Below are 24,156 nucleotides of genomic sequence, written 5' to 3'. Positions count from 1 at the left end.
AAATGAAGCCACAACACTAGTTGCAAATCGAGGAATGTGGCGACGTTTAGTAAATTCTCAACGGCTTGCAGACTGAACGCTGAAAGGCATAACAGTCTATAATGATAATGTATGTATGTATGTATGTATGTATGTATGTATGTATGTATGTATGTATGTATGTATGTATGTATGTAATTAGCGAATTCCTATGGAGTAAAACACGCCTTAAGAACCAAGTTAAGTGTGACTGTGTAGACGAGTTATTAACGTTCGACGTGTGCTTGTGCAAATACTTAATCTTGTCATCTCAGTTACAGCTTGTGACCGGAATTCTACAGAAGTCGCCTTAGAAGCTGAACACCTCAAAATGGACTATTCCCCAACCACCTATAACACAAAGCCTCCATGGAGCTGTAAAATGTGAGGCGTATCTGGTAATTGGAAGGAGACTGACCGGAGGAAAATGCTGGAATAACTGACTGTCGACGGGGATCGAACTCCATCTAAAACTTGAGTACCTTTTAATTTAATTTATCTGTCTCACCTTTTGTACAACTAGAGGTCTTTCTTCTTGAAGTCGTAGATCCATTAGTTTGTTGTAGTTAGAAACATTTCATTTTTCCACTTCTTAAGGTGTCGTGGTAGACTAGGTACGTGTGAATGAAATTTTGAATCTGTTAGAGTAGACATGTAGGTTGTCCTTGAATGATTCCCCATGCTTAGGAGCTTAATATTAAAAAATCACTGACCACACGATAAATCTACTTCCCTTGTAATGTTGAAAGTTATTGGGCTGAAATTTGCGTGTACATTTTGAGTGAATAGGGTCGAACCTATTGTCTTTCAAGATCACTTGTTGTATTTATGATGAATTCATCTAATTTTATGATATTCCACGAGGATCAGTGGATGTAATAATCATTTAAATAATAATAATATTGACCAAAGATCGGATAAAACAGAATTAAACGCTCGTGGGCCATAAATTTACAGTAGAGTCCTTATATGTGAGATTGAATGTGCTCTGTTCATGAAGGGTCTGGAATATGACAAATACTGAGGGATATTTGTTGTATAATTGAGCGATTGATGATTTAATGATGATATTTGACTTATTCTTGTGTATTGGGAGCGCAAGATAGATTATAATTATTGGAGTACGTGTTACGAGTGTATTTCACAGGTAGGGAATAAAAATAATACGATTAAGGCTCACGCTCGCGATAGTTTCAACCTGTAGCCCAAGCGATGGTAGTTCTTATGGATTTTACAAGAATCTTCTATTATAATTTCAAGAGTTAGATGAACTCACATTGATATGTGAAAGTGTTTCTACCAAGTGATACCCATGACTTCGATCACTAGTCACCATTAATGAAGAATAATTTCAGTACACAGATTATTTCTGCTAGATATTACGTGACCTGACCACTCGTAAAAATCATGAATAAACTTGCCAAAACAGGATTCGATATAAATAATGTATATAAAATACGTGTTTCCTAGTGTGAATGTGTGTGTATATGTAAATACGTATATTTCTCTTGTATCATGTTGGTCCCATTTAATTTGATCTGGTCGTGCACTTGCTGCGATGCAGATTACATTCATCGTTGTGTGCTGCCTTAAGAAGTAATTTTCATGCCCTTAAGGGAAAATTTGATCAACTTAAGTCGAGGAAGACTAGAAAAGGATAAATTTTCTTCATTAGCGAGATTTAAAAGGAAAGATCATCTCGTTATCTTACGAAGGCAATCGATTTGTAAATAAAATGTATTTAACTAGCTCACACGTGGATAACGTACATTTCTGACACATTTATAGTTGAACATTGAAAGATTTTAAGATTAATTTGAATGGAAATGCAATACAAAGATCAGAAGTAGATGTTCGTTAGCCGCATGATTACTTTGAGTTATGGTGAAACCAAGTCATTAATAATTAATTGGAAAATAATTATTCTGGAATGCTAATGACGATCGTTAGGTAAATGATGCAGTGGAAAATTAATGAGAACATGATCGTGTAACAGTGAAGCATAGGTTAATTAAATGATGAGAGATTAATAATAATAATAATAATCAGAATAATAATTAATTAATTTTGAGAGTTTTGAAATCAATTTTCATTTTCTACTGAAGTTCATGTTGGAGTCATTGTCTAATATTTAATACTGTAAATGATAAATTTAGTTGAATTTATCTTAAAACCACGTGTTGAGACTACTCTGAATTGGTAAAGCGTTGAACACATTTATTGTAAAACCCTCGTTAGCAAGACAGTTGTTTAAATATTTTATGAACTCTATGTTAATTATTTTTAAATTCTTTCAATCAAATATTTTGATTTGGAAAGGCAAGAGGCCCAATTTTTCTTTGGTTTTCATTACAGCACAGTAAGGCTGGAGATTAAGAACACGTGTCACTCAAAATCGAGGAAGAAATACAATATTATGGAAGTTCTATATAAAAAAAGGAATATCATTAAGAATATTTTCATTTATTATTTGCTTATGTGAATAAATGTCAGAGTGTTGTTTTAACATTTCTTTTTATCCCGTTTGGTCATCAACCCTTAACTTCCCTTAAATGCCTCTAGAAAGTGATAGCCAACGATCGAACGGTCCACCTCGGGATCTCTCGTTTGCTGGCTGGGCTTAGCCCGGGAATAATGGGGGCATTTAAGATGGCTTAATCCAAGCGTGGGGCTCGAGATTGGCTTATCCAAGCTCGAAAATGATCTTGTGCTGTCCAGTGTTTATGACATTGACAAGATCTGATGACCAATTAAATTAGGCTGACTCTGACACATTTATTCGCCCAAATTCTTGTGGCTAACATAAGCACATGTTAAATGTAACTTATATGAATCTTGTTTACGAAAAAAATTCTTGCTGGTAATTAGAAACTCGAATTTGTTGCGATGATAATTAACTAAACTTAGATTAATAATTGTGACCGATATTGGTGAAAATTCGGAACTTTCATAATATCGACAAATCGTTGCCTTCGTGAATTAGAGGAGTTCGATCCCTAACATTCCAGTATCCAGATCAGAATCCTTCCAGTACCAGAATAGCCATTTAATGAATAATTGTAACTATGGAGGACTTAAGGTAGATGTTGTTGGCTTTGGAGGAGAGGATCAATGCCAACTTGAATACTAGTCAAACTAACTTAGAGAAAAACTTAGAACAAAAACTTAGTGAAACTCAGTTACACTTAGAGAAAAACTTAGAACAAAAACTTAGTGAAAATCAGGCACACTTAGAGAAAAACTTAGAGAAATGACTCTCTGAACTCAACAATAGCCAGGTGAACTTAGAGAAAGGACTCTCTGAACTCAACAATAGCCAGGTGAACTTAGAGAAAGGACTCAGTGATCTCAGTGACGCACAAATAAATCTCGAAAAATCTCTCGGGGAAGCCATTGAAGAAAAATTGACGGACATTAAAAATCAAACTGAAGAAGGTTAGGGGAAGATATGTTCTGACATTAAACTTTTTAACGGCAAGCTAGCCTCAATGCAGAGCGAGCTCGTGATAGTTAAAAATGATTTCGCTACCATGAAGAAGGAAGTGAACGGAAATATTGCCAAGTCTATGGCGGGCATGTCCAATGAATTCAGTGAACGATTGGCGAACGTTCAGCAGGACATCTTAACCGGAAGTGACAAATATAAGGGCGAAGTCGAACAATCATTCCTGAATATTGAGGGAAAGATTGACACGAACGCAGAGGACCTCAAAGTTACTAAAACGGCTTGGGCAAAGAAATTCCTTGGATTAAACGAAAAGTTACAACAAGTCGAAAAGGGCATTCTCGACAAAATCGAGATATCCCAAGTTGATAACTCAGAGCGGATGGATTATATCCACGAGTCGCTTGAGGATAGTTGAGGCGAAATAAAAACAATTAAAACCACTTTGATGAATGCTATACACAAGGTCACTACCGAGTCTAAAACTGAAACTGAAGGGATACGAAAGGTGTACACGGATGGAATCAAGGAGCTTGTACATGAAATGCACCTCCTGAAGGTCCAGAATGAGAACACTAGCAAGGTCACTAACTCATTGCTAGAAAAGCAGGCGTTACTGGAGCAACGTGTAACCGGCACGGGTCAGACGTCAACTCCACTGGAAACTGTAGGAACATGCGCTGCGAATACGATTGACATTTCTTCAGAGCGACAGTAAATACGTCTCAAGTAAATACAACCGGCCAGACGCAGATAGTCAATATAATTCGTCTCCACGAAGACCAGCCCAAGAAATTTAATAACATCAGAGAAAACGTGACTCGGAAAGGCTTCATTCGGGAACTGCAAGATTACTTTCGCGATGCGAAAATTCCACCAGAAAGGCAGTTAAGGGTCACCGAAAAGTTGATGGAAGATTCAGTACATACCTGGTTCGTTGCGTTTCGATTTTCGTTTGACGATTTCGAAAGTTTCAAGAAAGCATTCCTGGAGAAGTACTGGAATAGTGACGTCCAATACAACTTCAGGACGGAGCTATATGCCAGGAAATATGCATCTTCCACGCCCACGAGATATGCAGACTTTCTTTCCAGTCAATTACGGAAATTACGAGAGCTAGACTCACCCCCATCAGAACCTGAGTTGGTCAAATTGATCACACGTCAATTACCACCAGATGTGCAGAGGATCATGATAGCCTCGAATACACAAACTGCAATCCAGGCTGAGGCGTTATTAAGGCAATTAGATATGACGTCCAAGGAACCAGTTCGTCAGGGACGAAACCCGGAACCTCAGATCCATCAGGTGACAACAAATAAGGAGGAGGAATCGAAACCAGTCAACCAAGGGAGAACGTGGAAACGTAACCCTGGAGGGCAAGATTCACCTCGTGATCGATCGCCCGTACGCAGAAATAGACCCACCAGAAACTGGCAATATTCTAGACGTGACGAGAGAAAGCGACCATTCTCGGACTACCGAAGGAGCTGGAAACGAAACCAGGACTACCGCCAATCAAGAGGAAGGAGAGACTGGCGAGAAGAAGAAAAGGAAAAATACCTAAAGGTCCTGCAGAACACGACACAGGAAAGCGAACGATGGCGAAGAGCAATCCAAACCCAGGATACCAACCCTGATATCGTGGGGGCGGAAAGCCTTCAATATCAAGAGGCCAAGGCTCGAGGAAGCCAAAAGAGTAACTCGAGTCAGGAGCACAGCCAAGGTGCCGTTAAGAACACTAAATCTCCAGTGAAAGGAGATAGCCTGAATCCTGAAGGCATGGTCAGTAAACATCAAGAATGGATTGTGGTACAGGTCGACTCATGGACTACCAAGCCCGAAGATTTATTGGACGAGGTTGGTCAGTGTAACAGTGAAATACCATCAACTTTCACTATTATTTCAGAACGGATCTGCAATGTTCATGTCAACTGTCTTATAGATATTGGGTCGACGATTAGCGTCATTTCTACGGCATTTTTGAGAGATCTCAGGGACAGAAATGATATACATGTCATACCGGTATCTCATGTGAAAATTAAGGGCATAATACCGGACAAGTTTGTCATGTGTAAACAACAGACATTGTTGGATATCGAGATTGGACGGACGATATTTCCTCAAGTATTCCTAGCCATGTCCAACATTAAATTTAACATTATTCTAGGTGCAGACTTCCTAATGTCTTACCAAGCTATGATTGACATGCAGTCAAACTCCATTCAATTCAGGAAGGCGGATTTTTCTGAGACTGCTATGTTAAACCCTTCAAATGTAAACGATCTATATGCTTATTGGGGGAGACAAACGCCTTATCTCCGAGGGAAACCGAAGACCATGAGGCTTCTGAGGAACTTTTAATGGCCATAGATAAAGTATTAGAAGAAGGCGATAACGACGTACACCCCTTCGATCTTATCTCTGAGAAGTCAAGGCAAGCCATGGGTACGGAAGAGGAACAGATCCAGCTTCGGAATTTACTGCTGAAATATAAGAACTTGTTCGATTCCAAACCAGGTCTTATTCCTAACTTTCAGTACTCACTTCTTGTGACAGACTGGCTACCCTTCAAGAAGAAGGAGTATCCGATACCGGAAAAATTTCACTCCAGAGTCGGCAAGATTATAGAAGAGATGGAGAGGGATGGAATCGTCATGAAAGCTAGCAGTCCATTTATTAACCCTTTAGTAGTCGTTTCTAAGCCTGGCGGATCACTGCGCGTATGTTTGGATGCTCGTTCTGTAAATGAAAAGCTAATCCCGGAGAATGATCAGCCTCCGACGATTAAAGACATTATTAGAAAATTTAAGGGTATGAGATACTTCTCTTCTGTTGACTTTACGTCATCCTACCTCCATATTCTGCTCGAAGAAAAATCCAGGTTATTGACAGGGTTCATATACGACCAACAAACCTATGTTTTCTGCAGGCTTACACTCGGTATCCGTAACGCTGGCGCCGCGCTTATCCGAGCACTCGACAGATGCCTAACTGACGAGGTAAAAGCCTTTACAACGAGATATGTAGATGACCTACTGCTAGCGACTGAGACCTTAGAAGAACACTTGGTTAAATTGGAGAAACTCCTCAAGAATTTATCCGACGTTGGCTTCCATGTGAACCTGAAGAAATCCCATTTTTGCAAGTCCGAGACCCTATTTCTAGGACATGTCATAGACGGCGATGGCGTGAAACCCAACCCAGTCAAGATCGAAGCCATTAGCAATTTTCCTAACCCTGTGAGAGTGAAACAAGTCAGACAATTCTTGGGAATGGCCCAGTTCTTTTCGAACCGCTGTCCAAACTATACTCAGACAGTAGCTCCGTTGCAGGATCTCTTAAAAAAGGGCAACAGATGGAAGTGGAGCACCGAATGTGACAAGGCCTTCGCTAAAACGAAAGAAATGCTCATAAACAATGTTAAGTTGGGATACCCTGATTTTACTAGGCCCTTCATTCTACAAACAGATGCCTCAAACATTGGGATAGGAGCCGTTCTTTTCCAAGAAGATATGGAGAACCCTGAAAATAGGACATACTTGGCTTTCGTCGGCAGGAAGATAAGGAAGCACGAAAGACATTACTCCGCAACTGAACTAGAAATGTTATTCATAGTCTATTGGCAGAAATTAATTTATGGATTTCCCATCGTTGTTAGGACTGACCATCGTGCATTAACCTTCATGTTAAAAACAACTATGGCTTCCGAAGGATTCTTCAGATGGACACTCTTTGTACAACAATTTAATCTTCAGTTAGAACATTGCTCTGGGAAAAAGAACTTGTTAGCCGACTGCTTAAGTCGAAATCCTAACTCTGAAGTCGCAGAGATACATCAGATAACATTAATACAGGAAGACCACGAGTTCCTGCGCAAACTTGGTTACCTTCGACAGGCACAGAAACGAGACCTTAAGTTACGGCCTATCATTGACTGTCTTGAAGACAAACTTACTCCAGACGAGCCAGGATTTAGGAAAATAAGGAGGCAAGCTAAACATTTCCGCTATGTCAATGGAATCCTTTATAAGTTTACTGACCCCGCCAAGACGAAATTATGAGCTGTTATTCCACCGAAGCTACGGGAACTTCTTACTTGGCACGTCCATAGGATTACAGGTCATGGTGGAGTGGATAAGACTGTTGCCACGATATTGGAATCATTCCCATGGGATGGATTGAGAACTTTTGTAAATGATGTCATCAGGACGTGTGACACTTGTCAGAGAGTCAAACCAAGTTCTCATTTGTTACAGCAAAGTCACATTCCTATTTTGCCATCTGCTCCGAAAGAACACTATGCAATGGACCTGTCCGGTCAAATTCCAACTTCTAAGAGAGGAAATCGTCATGTGGTTGTGACCATCGATGTATTTTCCAAGTACGTAATGTTGTATCCAATCCAGAAGGCCACTACTAAAGCCATTCTATGGAAAATCGCCCGAAATATAATTCCTCACATGGGAAAGCCTAAGGCTGTATTAACGGATCACGGACCACAATTCACCTCGGCCGAATTCAAGCAAGCCATGACCCAACTGGGCATCAAACATGTCCTAAATTCCGTGAGACATCCGTCCAGTAATCCAGCGGAACGTGTAATGCAAGAGCTGGCCAAGTTCTGTAGAATATTTTGTGGGAATGCTCATTAGAAATGGGTAGACGTACTCCCAATTATCATGGAGTGTTCTAATGGCACTGTTCACGAAGCAACCTCCCAAATTCCATCAGTGCTTCATTTTAATAATTACCCTGTGAGATCTTTGGACCACATCATTCAATGTCCTGGTACCGTGAGACCTACTCTCCAGGAAAACATTGAAAAGGGAACGGAATCATTGAAACGCCACGCTGAGAGGCGTAACCGAAGGGTTCAAGGGAGAAAATTTCACCGGCCTCTCCGATTAAATGAATATGTATTATTGAGGAGACCTGCTTTGTCCGAGCCTACGAGCAAATTTTATGCGAAATTTGCACCATTGTTTGTGGGACCCTACAAGATTATTAATGTATTTGGCAATAATTCTTATAAAATACAAAGTCTGGACAAATCCTACGAAGCTGTCCACAACGCCGCTAATTTAAGACTCTACCGAACACCTACAAAATTAACTGACACCGTGTAACAATCTACTAAAAGGGAAAATTAGTTATTGAAGATGGAAACAAAACTTGTGGAACACCCTGTATGGAGAGACTAGGCTACTGGATGCAAGGAGCGGAACGAAGAACTCCGAGTCTCGAGGAGGACGGACACCTGTCGCGAGATCAACTACGTTACTACCATGTGATTTATCAGCCAATTTTCCGGAACAATAGAAGTGGACACTGTTATGTTATAATTTCATCTGCTAACGAAATTATACTCCAACCAAGGGAGAGATGTCCCCGTTAAAATTGGCGATATTCTGTATATTTTCAACAATTGGAAATTAAAAGTTTTATTGTCTGCTTGGAACTGCAATGTGTCATTGGAGAAGTAGTGGCGAGCTAAGAACGAGTTTTTTCGTCATTCAGAGGGGTGATACATGGCCCGGACCGTGCCAAGGTCGAAGCAAATCACGTGACTACCGCCGCACGCGCGCAACTCACATTCTGAATCTGGAATAGTCTGAGCCAATAAAATGAGACCATCAGCCAATTATCGTTCTCGTCGAAGATAACACCTCCCAGGCCGATAAGATAAAAAGGCCTTGTTACGAGTAAATTGCTCTCTCTCTCTGAATATCCTTCGCTGTATTGCTCTCTCTCGATGTGCGACGCTACGTTATCCGACCACGTGGAGAAATGATTTCCAGTTCAAGTCGACGCCCGGTCTGCCAGAATTTAGCCAGATAATTAGCGAATTCCTATGGAGTAAAACACGCCTTAAGAACCAAGTTAAGTGTGACTGTGTAGACGAGTTATTAACGTTCGACGTGTGCTTGTGCAAATACTTAATCTTGTCATCTCAGTTACAGCTTGTGACCGGAATTCTACAGAAGTCGTCTTAGAAGCTGAACACCTCAAGATGGACAATTCCACAACCACCTATAACACAACTTCATCGAGGGACACCTGCTACACAGCCTCCATGGAGCTGTAAAATGTGAGGCGTATCTGGTAATTGGAAGGAGACTGACCGGAGGAAAATGCTGGAATAATTGACTGTCGACGGGGATCGAACTCCATCTAAAACTTGAGTACCTTTTAATTTAATTTATCTGTCTCACCTTTTGTACTACTAGAGGTCTTTCTTCTTTAAGTCGTAGATCCATTAGTTTGTTGTAGTTAGAAACATTTCATTTTTCCACTTCTTAAGGCGTCGTGGTAGACTAGGTACGTGTGAATGAAATTTTGAATCTGTTAGAGTAGACATGTAGGTTGTCTTTGAATAATTTCCCATGCTTAGGAGCTTAATATTAAAAAATCACTGACCACACGATAAATCTACTTCCCTTGTAATGTTGAAAGTTATTGGACTGAAATTTGCGTGTACATTTTGAGTGAATAGGGTCGAACCTAGTGTCTTTCAAGATCACTGGTTGTATTTATGATGAAGTCATCCAATTTTATGATATTCCACGAGGATCAGTGGATGTAATAATCACTTAAATAATAATAATATTGACTAAAGATCGGATAAAACAGAATTAAACGCTCGTGAGCCATAAATTTACAGTAGAGTCCTTATATGTGAGATTGAATGTGCTCTGTTCATGAAGGGTCTGGAATATGACAAATACTGAGGGATATTTGTTGTATAATTGAGCGATTGATGATTTAATGATGATATTTGACTTATTCTTGTGTATTGGGAGCGCAAGATAGATTATAATTATTGGAGTACGTGTTACGAGTGTATTTCACAGGTAGGGAATAAAAATAATACGATTAAGGCTCACGCTCGCGATAGTTTCAACCTGTAGCCCAAGCGATGGTAGTGCTTATGGATTTTACTAGAATCTTCTATTATAATTTCAAGAGTTAGATGAACTCACATTGATATGTGAAATGTGTTCCTACCAAGTGATACCCATGACTTCGATCACTAGTCACCATTAATGAAGAATAATTTCAGTACACAGATTATTTCTGCTAGATATTACGTGACCTGACCACTCGTAAAAATCATGAATAAACTTGCCAAAACAGGATTCGATATAAATAATGTATATAAAATACGTGTTTCCTAGGGTGAATGTGTGTGTATATGTAAATACGTATATTTCTCTTGTATCATGTTGGTCCCATTTAATTTGATCTGGTCGTGCACTTGCTGCGATGCAGATTACATCCATCGTTGTGTGCTGCCTTAAGAAGTAATTTTCATGCCCTTAAGGGAAAATTTGATCAACTTAAGTCGAGGAAGAATAGAAAAGGATTAATTTTCTTCATTAGCGAGATTTAAAAGGAAAGATCATCTCGTTATCTTACGAAGGCAATCGATTTGTAAATAAAATGTATTTAACTAGCTCACACGTGGATAACGTACATTTCTGACACATTTATAGTTGAACTTTGAAATATTTTAAGATTAATTTGAATGGAAATGCAATACAAAGATCAGAAGTAGATGTTCGTTAGCCGCATGATTACTTTGAGTTATGGTGAAACCAAGTCATTAATAATTAATTAGAAAATAATTACTCTGGAATGCTAATGACGATCGTTAGGTAAATGATGCAGTGGAAAATTAATGAGAACATGATCGTGTGACAGTGAAGCATAGGTTAATTAAATGATGAGAGATTAATAATAATAATAATAATAATAATAATAATCAGAATAATAATTAATTAATTTTGAGAATTTTGAAATCAATTTTCATTTTCTACTGAAGTTCATGTTGGAGTCATTGACTAATATTAAATACTGTAAATGATAAATTTAGTTGAATTTATCTTAAAACCACGTGTTGAGACTACTCTGAATTGGTAAAGCGTTGAACACATTTATTGTAAAACCCTCATTAGCAAGCAATTATTTTATGAACCTCTATTTTAATTTTTTTTTAATTCTTTCAATCAAATATTTTGATTTGGAAAGGCAAGAGGCCTAATTTTTCTTTGGTTTTCATTACAGCACAGTAAGGCTGGAGATTAAGAACACGTGTCACTCAAAATCGAGGAAGAAATACGATATTATGGAAGTTCTATGTAAAAAAAGGAATATCATTAAGAATATTTTCATTTATTATTTGCTTATGTGAATAAATGTCAGAGTGTTGTTTTAACATTTCTTTTTATCCTGCTTGGTCATCAACCCTTAACTTCCCTTAAATGCCTCTAGAAAGTGATAGCCAACGATCGAACGGTCCACCTCGGGATCTCTCGCTCGCTGGCTGGGCTTAGCCCGGGAATAATGGGGGCAGTATGTGTGTATTATAATTATTGGAGTACGTGTTACGAGTGTATTTCACAGGTAGGGAATAAAAATAATACGATTAAGGCTCACGCTCGCGATAGTTTCAACCTGTAGCCCAAGCGATGGTAGTGCTTATGGATTTTACTAGAATCTTCTATTATAATTTCAAGAGTTAGATGAACTCACATTGATATGTGAAATGTGTTCCTACCAAGTGATACCCATGACTTCGATCACTAGTCACCATTAATGAAGAATAATTTCAGTACACAGATTATTTCTGCTAGATATACTAAAGGCAGTGGGTTGGGATATAGTACCATATCTGAAATACTTATTTGATTATTGTTTGGTTGAAGGAGATAAACCAAATGAATGGTGAGGTGCCATAGTAGCCCCTGTGTATAAAGGAAAGTGTGATAGACATAAAGCTGAAAATTACAGGCCAGTCAGTTTGACATGCATTGTATGTAAGCATTGGGAATGCATTCTTTCTGATTATATTAGACATGTTTGCAAAATTAATAACTGGTTTGACAGAAGGCAGTTTGGGTTTAGGAAAGGTTATTCGACTGAAGCTCAGCTTGTAGGATTTCAGCAAGATATAGCAGATATCCTGAATTTAGGAGGCCAAATGGACTGTATTGCGATTGACGTATCTAGGGCATTCGATAGGGTAGATCATGGAAGACTACTGGCAAAAATGAGTGCAATTGGACTAGAAAAGAAGAGTGACGGAATGGGTGGCTATATTTCTAGAAAATAGATCTCAGAGAATTAGAATAGGCGAAGCTTTATCCGACCCTGTAATAATGAAGACGGGAATTCCTCAAGGCAGTATTATTGGACCTTTATGTTTTCTTATATACCGTATCAGTGATATGTGTAAAGAAGTGGAATCAGAGATAAGGCAATTTGGAGATGATGTTATTCTGTACAGAGTAATAAATAAGTTACAAGATTGTGCGCGGCTGCAGGGTGACCTCGATAGTGTTGTGTGATGGACGGTGGACAATGGTATGATGATAAACGGGGTTAAAAGTTAGGTTGTGAGTTTCACAAATAGGAAAAATCCTCTCAGTTTTAATTACTGCGTTGATGGGGTGAAAGTTCCTTTTGGGGATCATTGTAAGTACCTAGGTGTTAGTATAAGAAAAGACCTTCATTGGGGTAATCACAAAAATACAATTGTTAATAAAGGGTACAGATCTCTGCACATGGTTATGAGGGTATTTAGGGGTTGTAGTAAGGATGTAAAGGAGAGGGCATATAAGTCTCTGGTAAGACCCCAGCTAGAGTATGGTTCCAGTGTATGGGCTCCTCACCAGGATTACTTGATTAAACAACTGGAAAAAATCCAAAGAAAAGCAGCTCGATTTGTTCTGGGGGATTTCCGACAAAAGAGTAGCGCTACAAAAATGTTGCAAATTTTGGGCTGGGAAGATTTGGGAGAAAGGAGACGAGCTGCTCGAATAAATGGTATGTTCCGAGCTCTCAGAGGTGAGATGGCGTGGGAGGACATCAGTAGACGAATAAGTTTGAGTGGTGTCATTAAATGTAGGAAAGATCACAATATGAAGATAAAGTTGGAATTCAAGAGAACAAATTGGGGCAAATATTCGTTTATAGGAAGAGGAGTTAGGGATTGGAATAACTTACCAAGGGAAATGTTCAATAATTTTCAATTTCTTTACGCTCATTTAAGAAAAGGCTAGGAGAACAACAGATAGGGAATCTGCCACCTGGGCTACTGCCCTAAATGCAGATCAGTAGTGGCTGACTGATTGATTGATTTACCTCAGGTATTGGTACTGGGTTATAAAACAAGCCCATTTAAATTTCAAGAGAAGAAGAAGTGTCACATACTCTGTAGTTGTCACTAGTAATACATCCTCTCCTACATTCAGCCTGTTTTACGGACTGTTACAAATCATTTTTTTTTTCTTCAAGAGTGATTTAGCAATATTCACATATCTGGTTTTGTTTCGAAGTCGCTGGTATGTTGTTATATAAGTTGCGTAATAGCCAATTGTACAGCTTATTCCGTTAAGTGAGTTACGGATTTTCTTCATTGAGGTATTGTGATTTTTATCATTTTACACTGTGCCCACAACCTCTAACATACTGTCGGTAATGTTCAAATTCAATAATTCAATTTTGCTAAATGTATAGATCTCAATTGAGAATATTAGGAGTTAATACTAATCTCTGTCAGTTTCAGCATTCTACATATTTTTAACATTTATTGTCATTAATTTTCTTAAATTTTATGTTTAGTTAAGCATTATAAATGAATACGCATCTAACTACCTTGCTTTTTAGAAAACTCCCACCGAGCTCGATAGCTGCAGTCACTTAAGTGCGGCCAGTATCCAGTATTCGGGAGATAGTAGGTTCCAACCCCACTGTCGGCAGCCCTGAAAATGGTTTTCCGTGGTTTCCCATTTTCACACCAGGCACATGCTCGGGCTGTACTTTACTTAAGGCCACGGCCGCTTCCTTCCCACTCCTAGCCCTTCCCTGTCCCATCGTCGCCAAACAAGACCTATCTGTGTCGGTGCGACTAGCAAAAAGAAAAAAAAAAACTCACAGCCTTTGCGTTGCAAGTGCTTGCAGTTTGTGTGTATAGTACGCGAACCTTTTCTTGAGCCCTAGTTCCCATTCAGCACTGGAGCTCAGGGCTCAAGAAAAGGTTCGCGTACTATGGAAGCCAGGGTGCGAAATCGGGTGGTGGGGGAGGGAGGGATTTCCCCCCACCGACGATTTTATCTCAGAGGTTCCCCGCGAATCCACTAAAATTGCCCGGGGGGCCTTTCATTATAAAACAAACAGCAAAATGTAGAACACACAATTTATTACTGAAGTTAACAATTTTTGCTGGGTATATTTTCATAAAATCATCAGAAATAATTCAAACGACTGCCAGACCTTGAGCAATAAAATAACGTCGCAGTGACAACTCCGCACCTGCAGCCTATTGCTGTTGTTTCATGTTGGCAAGTCCATTTGAAACCCAGGCAAAAATGTAAATTACTTGAAGTTCTCCTCTCTTGTCATCGCTATAAGTAGCTCGAAGTGTTGTATTTCTTGGAGTGGGGGGTGTTTCCTATAGGTATGAACAGGACAATATTCACTTAAGCAGGGTACAAACTGACAAATTTGTTCAGTCAACACATACCACTGGTAGAGGAAAGTTCCATTAAAAAAGTAATAAATCATGACAAGTCGCACCTCGCCTGGCCTTTCTTAAGATAGCGACAGTCTCTCATAAATTTCTCAGCTGATTGTAATAATGTTGTAATGTTTATCGTTCCCCTTATGACAGCAAAATTCAAACAAAAAGATCACAAAATTACATTTTTCTGGGTTGAAGGATAATTAAATTACAGGGGAATTTTAATTTTTACCCCTCACCCCACCCCCCGCCAGGTGCTGCCTGAAATAAACAGTAGTTAAGCCCTATGTTCCTTCTCCCCCCCCCAACCACTTCTTTCTGATTTCACACCCTGGTAGTAGCAATATATTGTGACCGTTCGTAGACGCCTAGTTCGAAGGTAAAAATAATCTTCATAATGTGCTCAGCTAGAATTCAGTGGTTTACATGATCCTCCACTCAGGGCATGGCCCTTCGGAGAGAAAGCGGTCACATCCTATCAATAATTCTCAGATAATGATCCAACATCATTATGTTCCAATATACTAAGTTCACTTAAATTAGGCATGAATGAAAATCGCAACAAGAAATTGGAAGGACAATAACTTTAATAAAATAAAATTAACTGACTATAATCAAACAAACCGGATAAGTAACGTAATAAAAAAAATATCCTCGTGCATTTTCCATCGCACTGTACTAGAGATCAAGTCATTCTTGAAAATCGTCAATCATGAAATTCAAATATCATCATCACTCACAACACTTTGACACATTTAAATAATTGTAAAACATAATGGAAAATCAGCAGTTTAAGTCCCTTTTCCCTCATCTTGTTTGTTCATTCGTTATTACACTTGTTAGCCTCCCCGCTGTACCTATTCCTATTGGTCTCATTGTAACCCCTAGCTAGCTAAATAATAACTTGAATTTCCCAACGGTCCTTTGATAAACACAGAAAACCATTTCAAATACATAACAATAACATTATCGCTCCATAATTGAGTAACTGCATGCCATCATCCAACCAACGGCATCGCATAGCTGCACCTGAAATAAAGTACTAACTACTGACATGTACAAGAAAATGATCAAATACCAGAATGTCTGCGTTGCATCTGCGCCTCTCCGTCCTCCTGAAATAATGCTACAGCACCAACTCACTACCTTAAGCAAATGCTACAAGTATTAACATACAATACAGGTGACAAAGATCTCAAAATCCAACTGCCGTTCAAGTAGCTTGTCGAAGATCCTACTTATGTGTCCGCTTAAACATCCCACTATTTATGTGATCAAATCTTAACTCATTTCAGTAAATATGCTCAGTCAGACTCTTCGAACGCATTCAATCAATGCTAAATGAATCGCTCATTTATCAGACACAATATGCGCGGCCAATATACCTTTCAATAACACTATCCTAACCCATTGGTCATCTCGAAGAACGAACTCACTAACGAAATACACAATTCAATAAATCATTCACTAATTATGTCGCATCAACTATACCTTTGGATGACCCTACATGCCTTACGCCACCATATTATACACCGCATAATAAAACAATCATCATTCCCTAAATAAATAAGCAAATGTCATTGAAGAGCCTCACTATTATACGTACCAACATCACATAATCCGATTAAATAAACACAACACAACACTCCGCGGAATTATTACATCGAAAGATCGTCACATCAATTATCTCACACACTGGTACATTGAAACTTACCTGTAACATTCAAGATCACATATTCACTTCACAGTTGTTCCATTAATTCGGAAGCTACGCAGGAAAGATCGCGCCTAACCAAATATTTACCGACGGTGAACGATATTCTAACATGTCCAGTCGTATAATGAAACATTAAACTAACACCATTAACACGTTAGGTTATTCAAGTTATTTCACTTTAGATCACCCGTGCAATATTAAAAATCTACATCTACTATAAGCAGCTACAGCTAAAGCAAAGGGACAAAAGTACGTCTACTCATCTGGTCTTCACTTCATGGTAAGGGTAGTGGTAGTCAGGTCATTCGTTCCAAGCCATCTCATCCATTTCGGCAAAGCGCGGATCCACCAGGGATCCTACCAGTTTACTCAAACATTTTCTCCATATGGATTTCCTGGTTCAACTGAAAGTAGCATTTTTGGCTTCAACCTGAAACTTGTACAAAAACAGTTACCAAAAGTTCATACAGATTTACAACTCCACTTTCATAGATCAATACTGGCCTGTATGAATTAACGTCGTTTAATGCTATTTGAGCTTATTAAATGCTGTTTAGCCCTCAACTTTACAAATCTTCCGTGTTTTTATACGTATACAAGAGCTACGCTCACTATTGCTTCTCGATCGCTTTCGTTATAGAAGAATTGACATAAAACAAAATTCTAACTTCATTATTTACAATAATAATAATAAGGTTGCTTTCCAAGAACCACAGAGTTACTATCTTAACTTCATTACATGTGATTTTGACATTTGAGGAAACTCGTTACTGCAGAGATTCACAAAGGAACACACGCTACTATTGTTTGTTCTTCCAAACATGAAGTACGTCACACCATACGCCTATTAGATGGTCAGCTGTATACAATTCCATGTTAATCCATGGCCTCCTTGACGTCTTTAAGACTAGATATAATGTCTGGCCTTTCTTCTTCTCAGTTGTTGATATAATTATTTGCCGATGTCAGCTTGTAACCGAACTGTTTTTCATGCGGTCCGCTGTGTACCGCGGGGTTCTGAGCTCGATCTTCTGATTTCCGTCCACAAGATCTACCATAAATTTGCGAATTGTGTCGGCTCATATATTACGAACATATAAATTCGCCGCGCGTCGACAATTTATATTACTTCCATGCCGTTCATATGCATCTGTTTGACTTATGACCTTCAATGACTCTCTGTCACATTATTATACGTCATTGAAAGGTCATATTCCCCCCTTACTGGTGATAGGGAAGTGATATTGTCTCAAATTGGCAGAATTATATATTGACATATTTTTGGAATCCAGTTTTTTGGATCCTATAGGCATTATTACTTAAATCATCTACAACCTTAAATGGTCCAATGTATAGGTGAGCAAACTTCGAGAAAAATCTTGTTTTGGGATCGGAGGTCGCAGGCTTTCTAATTAAAACATAAGTCCCAATTTCCAATGGTTTTCGAAATTTCCTATATCTCATTTTCTTCGTTCTTTTCTCCGATTGTTTTATCATGCGTAACCTTGCTCGTCGGACGTTCTCTTCAGCTTCAGGCAACTCATCTACAGGTCTTTGGATAATATCATTCCAAGGACGCTGGGGATAACGATTCAGATGAAGTATGCTGGGAATGTTATCAATTGACTCATGCCAGGTATTATTCATGCATTCTGCGATCGTCGGTAAGTATGTCGCCCATGTCCAATGACGTTCCGGACAGAAAAGTCTACAGTGCTTTGATATTTCCCGCATAATCCTCTCTATTCAAGTCGATGCCGATGTTGTTTTCTCTTATATAGTCTGAACCTATTATCATATTGCGTTGGATTTTATCCATTAATAGGAAAGGATGCTCAAACGTGACCCTTCCAATCTCCACTGGCAGACATGTTTGCACCTTGCAACTGGCAACTTTGTCTGGTATAATCCCTCTTATATTTACGTTTGCCACCGGTATAATAGGAATTTGTGCTCTGTTTTGAAGTTCCGTGAAAAGTACCTTTGAAATAATACTAATGCTGGCACCTGTATCTAATAAAGAATATACTCTGACACCCAATATTATTACCCAGATGATAGGAAGTCCTCTTTTTATTTCGGATTCACCCGACTGGCGGTCTTCTAATAGCTCTTCGGGTTCTAATTCCCACGACTCAACGTTGTTGATTAACCATTCACGTTGCTTATTCAGCTGTTCATTATAATCTATTTTATCCTCTTCAAATTCTAAGTTGGCGTTTTTTTTCACCCCGTTCCTCTCTTTGGGGTCATCATCAAACGGAATTACACCAGGATTGAGCGTTCTATTTACAGCATCCTTCCTTTGCTGTTGCTGGTATTGGAGGCTTGTCGCACCTATACAATCGCATTCATTTCCTGGTTCCTAATTGCTTCCTCCCAACGCTTTGTTTCTTGCTGGTGTTTCAACTCTTCCAGGTGTTTTCTTTTTTCTTGATCGACGTCTCCATCTCGATCTTCACTTCTCTGTCCCGGTCTTCCTTGGCTTCTGTTTCTCCGATACGGCCATCTATCCCGATGATAATTCCAGCGTGGCGTTCCCCCGAATCGCGAGTACCTTCCATTGTTATTCCGAGGTGACATCCATTCTCGATATTGCTGGTTACTCTCTTGGTTATTATGCTTCTCTTGCTTCCCTCTCTTTGCGCAATGGCACTGATTATTTTCTCGACAGTCTTCCTCCTGTTCCACTGGTGTAGTGACATTCACCGATGGTTCCACGTGTCTTATTATTCTGTTTCCAGCCTGCGTATTCGTACGGTCAAGCTGTCTTAGTACCGCTTCAACATGCACTGCAGATTGTACATTTGCTGCAGTTAACAGTCGCTGAACGTCGGGCGGAAATTGCTTAATTATAGCTCGGACCATTTCCAGTTCTATCGGCGGTGAATCTAATTCCTTTAGACGGTGAAACTGCATGGTAACGTAATCCGAAAAGCAACTCGGTCCACCAAGAGAGTATTTTTTTTATCATAGCTCCAACCTAACGTTCTGTTGGACGTCTATGCCCCAGAACCGTTCTAAAAACGCCTGTTTAAATCCGGTATAATCCTCGAAAATATATCTTATACCAAATTAATGGCGCTCCGTCCAGGTGACGTTCTACCGCTTTGAGTTGCCTCTCAAGCATTACCTTTGCCTCACGGAAATACTCTTCAATCTCCCGAATAAAACCCCGAGGAGTCATGCCAGATTTTATGTTCCCAGTAAAATTCTTTGGTCTGTCCTCATTTGTACGGATCACATTAATTATCTGGGTTCCACTTCCGGTATGTGTGACACTGTTCTCGCTGCTGTCAGTATTGTATATCGGTATCTCAAATTGATCATCTATTTCGGTCTTCCTTTCATTATCCGTTGACGATTGTTTTTCCAAAGTCGTCAGTACGAGCTTCTTCGTCGTTTCGCTGTCAATTTTCATTTTCTAAATATCCTTTTGTACATTCTTTAACTCATCGCTCAATTTCTTTATTTGCTGACCAGTCAGGGTTCGGTTTTTATCTGACTCATCAAAGATTGATTGGAACTTGCTGTTAATGTTCTCCTTCGCTGTGTTCATTTCCTCATGAACTCCTCTGTTAGCTTCCTCAATATCTTCATATATATTCTTGAACTTGTCTTCCCAGCTGGTGCTCGATTCAACGATCTTACCTTGTATAATGACTATTTCCTGCTTTAACTCATTTATATCGCGGTCAACCTGTATCTGGATATCATTCACGTTTATCTTCAACTCGGCCTTTAGTACGGCGAACTTCTCATTGACTTCTTTCCTGTTTTCGTTTATGGCTATCGTCACTTCATTCCTCAAATTTCTCATGTCCTCTTGTATATCAGCTTGTATCTCGGACATTCGCATTGTCATTGTTTCCTGTGCTTCTCTTATTTCCTTCAGGGCGATTTCTTCTTGCATTACCTTTGAATTCTGCTGGACTATTTCAGAAACAATACGTTAATTCTCTCTGATTTCTCTGTTAGTCGCCTCCTGCCTCTCCTGATTTTCTTTCCTCATTTCTATTGTCATTGTTTCCTGTGCTTCTCTTATTTCCTTCAGGGCGATTTCCTGTGACTCTTGTACTTTCTTTGCCATTCCCTCTTGCGATTCTCTTATCTCTTTCATCGCAATTTCCTGTGACTCCTGTAATTTCTTTGCCGTTATGTCTTGCGATTCTCTTATTTCTTTTCTCATTTGATTTGCCGCTGTCTCTTGCGATTCTCGTATTTCTTTCATAGCAATTTCCTGTGACCCCTGTACTTTCTTTATTGTTGTTTCTTGCGATTCTCTCATTTCCCTCAGGGCAACTTCCTGTGATTCATGCGCTTTCGTTACTCTTCCTGCTAGTTCCTCTAATAGTGCCTTGACTTGTGCCAACGACGCCATTATCGATATTGTAGATAATTGAACAGTAAATGTCTCTATTCCCTACCGTTCCTCAAATGTCACCTACCTAACTCTATCGCCCTCTGATAAGTATAGAAATTAATTACTTAGGCCCTGATGAATCCGAACTCATACCGAAATGACGGATAGCTACCGCAATAAACATTAATGAACAAACAATCTGATCCTTGACTAACAAACACAAACTTCCAAATTCTTATTTGCCTAACTGAACCTTTGCTATCATTATCCCGTTGCTCTCTCTTCAGACCCCGCTGTTGGGCAGCCAAAAACTAACTAACCTATGTGACCGTTCGTGGACGCCTAGTTCGAAGGTAACAATAAACTTCATAATGTGCTCAGCTAGAATTCAGTGGTTTACATGATCCTCCACTCAGGGCATGGCCCTTCAGAGAGAAAGCGGTCACATCCTATCAATAATTCTCAGATAATGATCCAACAACATGATGTTCCAATATACTAAGTTCACTTAAATTAGGCATGAAATGAAAATCGCAACAATAAATTGGAAGGACAATAACTTTAATAAAATAAAATTAACTGACTATAATCAAACAAACCGGATAAGCAACATAATAAAAAGATTCCTCGTGCATTTTCCATCGCACTATACTAGAGATCAAGTCCTTCTTGAAAATCGTCAATCATATAATTCAAATATCATCATCACTCACAAAACTTTGACACATTTAAATAATTGTAAAACATAATGGAAAATCAGCAGTTTAAGTCCCTCTTCCCTCATCTTGTTTGTTCATTCGTTATTACACTTGTTAGCCGTACTTTGTCCTCCCCGCTGTACCTATTCCTATTGGTCTCATTGTAAGCCCTAGCTAGCTAAATAATAACTTGAATTTCCCAACGGTTCTTTGATAAACACAGAAAACCATTTCAAATACATAACAAAAACAGTATCGCTCCATAATTGAGTAACTGCATGCCATCATCCAACCAACGGCATCGCATAGCTGCACCTGAAATAAAGTACTAACTACTGACATGTACAAGAAAATGATCAAATACCAGAATGTCTGCGTTGCATCTGCGCCTCTCCGTCCTCCTGAAATAATGCTACAGCACCAACTCACTACCTTAAGCAAATGCTACAAGTAATAACATACAATACAGGTGACAAAGATCTCAAAATCCAACTGCCGTTCAAGTAGCTTGTCGAAGATCCTACTTATGTGTCCGCTTAAACATCCCACTATTTATGTGATCAAATCTTAACTCATTTCAGTAAATATGCTCAGTCAGACTCTTCGAACGCATTCAATCAATGCTAAATGAATCGCTCATTTATCAGACACAATATGCGCGGCCATTATACCTTTCAATAACACTATCCTAACCCATTGGTCATCTCGAAGAACGAACTCACTAACGCAATACACAATTCAATAAATCATTCACTAATTATGTCGCATCAACTATACCTTTGGATGACCCTACATGCCTTACGCCACCATATTATACACCGCATAATAAAACAATCATCATTCCCTAAATAAATAAGCAAATGTCATTGAAGAGCCTCACTATTATACGTACCAACATCACATAATCCGATTAAATAAACACAACACAACACTCCGCGGAATTATTACATCGAAAGATCGTCACATCAATTATCTCACACACTGATACATTGAAACTTACCTGTAACATTCAAGATCACATATTCACTTCGCAGTTGTTCCATTAATTCGGAAGCTACGCAGGAAAGATCGCGCCTAACCAAATATTTACCGACGGTGAACGATATTCTAACATGTGCAGTCGTATAATGAAACATTAAACTAACACCATTAACACGTTAGGTTATTCAAGTTATTTCACTTTAGATCACCCGTGCAATATTAAAAATCTACATCTACTATAAGCAGCTACAGCTAAAGCAAAGGGACAAAAGTACGTCTACTCATCTGGTCTTCACTTCATGGTAAGGGTAGTGGTAGTCAGGTCATTCGTTCCAAGCCATCTCATCCATTTCGGCAAAGCGCGGATCCACCAGGGATCCTACCAGTTTACTCAAACATTTTCTCCATATGGATTTCCTGGTTCAACTGAAAGTAGCATTTTTGGCTTCAACCTGAAACTTGTACAGAAACAGTTACCAAAAGTTCATACAGATTTACAACTCCACTTTCATAGATCAATACTGGCCTGTATGAATTAACGTCGTTTAATGCTATTTGAGCTTATTAAATGCTGTTTAGCCCTCAACTTTACAAATCTTCCGTGTTTTTATACGTATACAAGAGCTACGCTCACTATTGCTTCTCGATCGCTTTCGTTATAGAAGAATTGACATAAAACAAAATTCTAACTTCATTATTTACAATAATAATAATAAGGTTGCTTTCCAAGAACCACAGAGTTACTATCTTAACTTCATTACATGTGATTTTGACATTTGAGGAAACTCGTTACTGCAGAGATTCACAAAGGAACACACGCTACTATTGTTTGTTCTTCCAAACATGAAGTACGTCACACCATACGCCTATTAGATGGTCAGCTGTATACAATTCCATGTTAATCCATGGCCTTCTTGACGTCTTTAAGACTAGATATAATGTCTGGCCTTTCTTCTTCTCAGTTGTTGATATAATTATTTGCTGATATCTGCTTGTAACCGAACTGTTTTTCATGCGGTCCGCTGTATACCGCGGGGTTCTGAGCTCGATCTTCTGATTTCCGTCCACAAGATCTACCATAAATTTGCGAGTTGTGTCGGCTCATATATTACGACCATGTAAATTCGCCGCGCGTCGACAATTTATCTTACTTCCATGCCGTTCATATGCATCTGTTTGACTTATGACTTTCAGTGACTCTCTGACACATGATTATACGTCATTGAAAGGTCATAATATCATATATCTTAATTTAGTGGAATGATTTTGTTTCTGAAGAGCAAAGCAGATGAAGAAATGCAGATGGTAGTTTCAGAAAAAATCGCAATATGTAGGGTGTAATTTGAATTATTATTTTGCTGTGTTACTTACCTTTGTGTGCAATTTTATAGTGATGCTATGAATGTTGAG

The sequence above is a fragment of the Anabrus simplex genome, chromosome 14 (assembly GCF_040414725.1).
Source record: "Anabrus simplex isolate iqAnaSimp1 chromosome 14, ASM4041472v1, whole genome shotgun sequence".
In the NCBI taxonomy this organism is placed as follows: domain Eukaryota; kingdom Metazoa; phylum Arthropoda; class Insecta; order Orthoptera; family Tettigoniidae; genus Anabrus; species Anabrus simplex.
Note: the sequence above shows the minus strand (reverse complement) of the source record.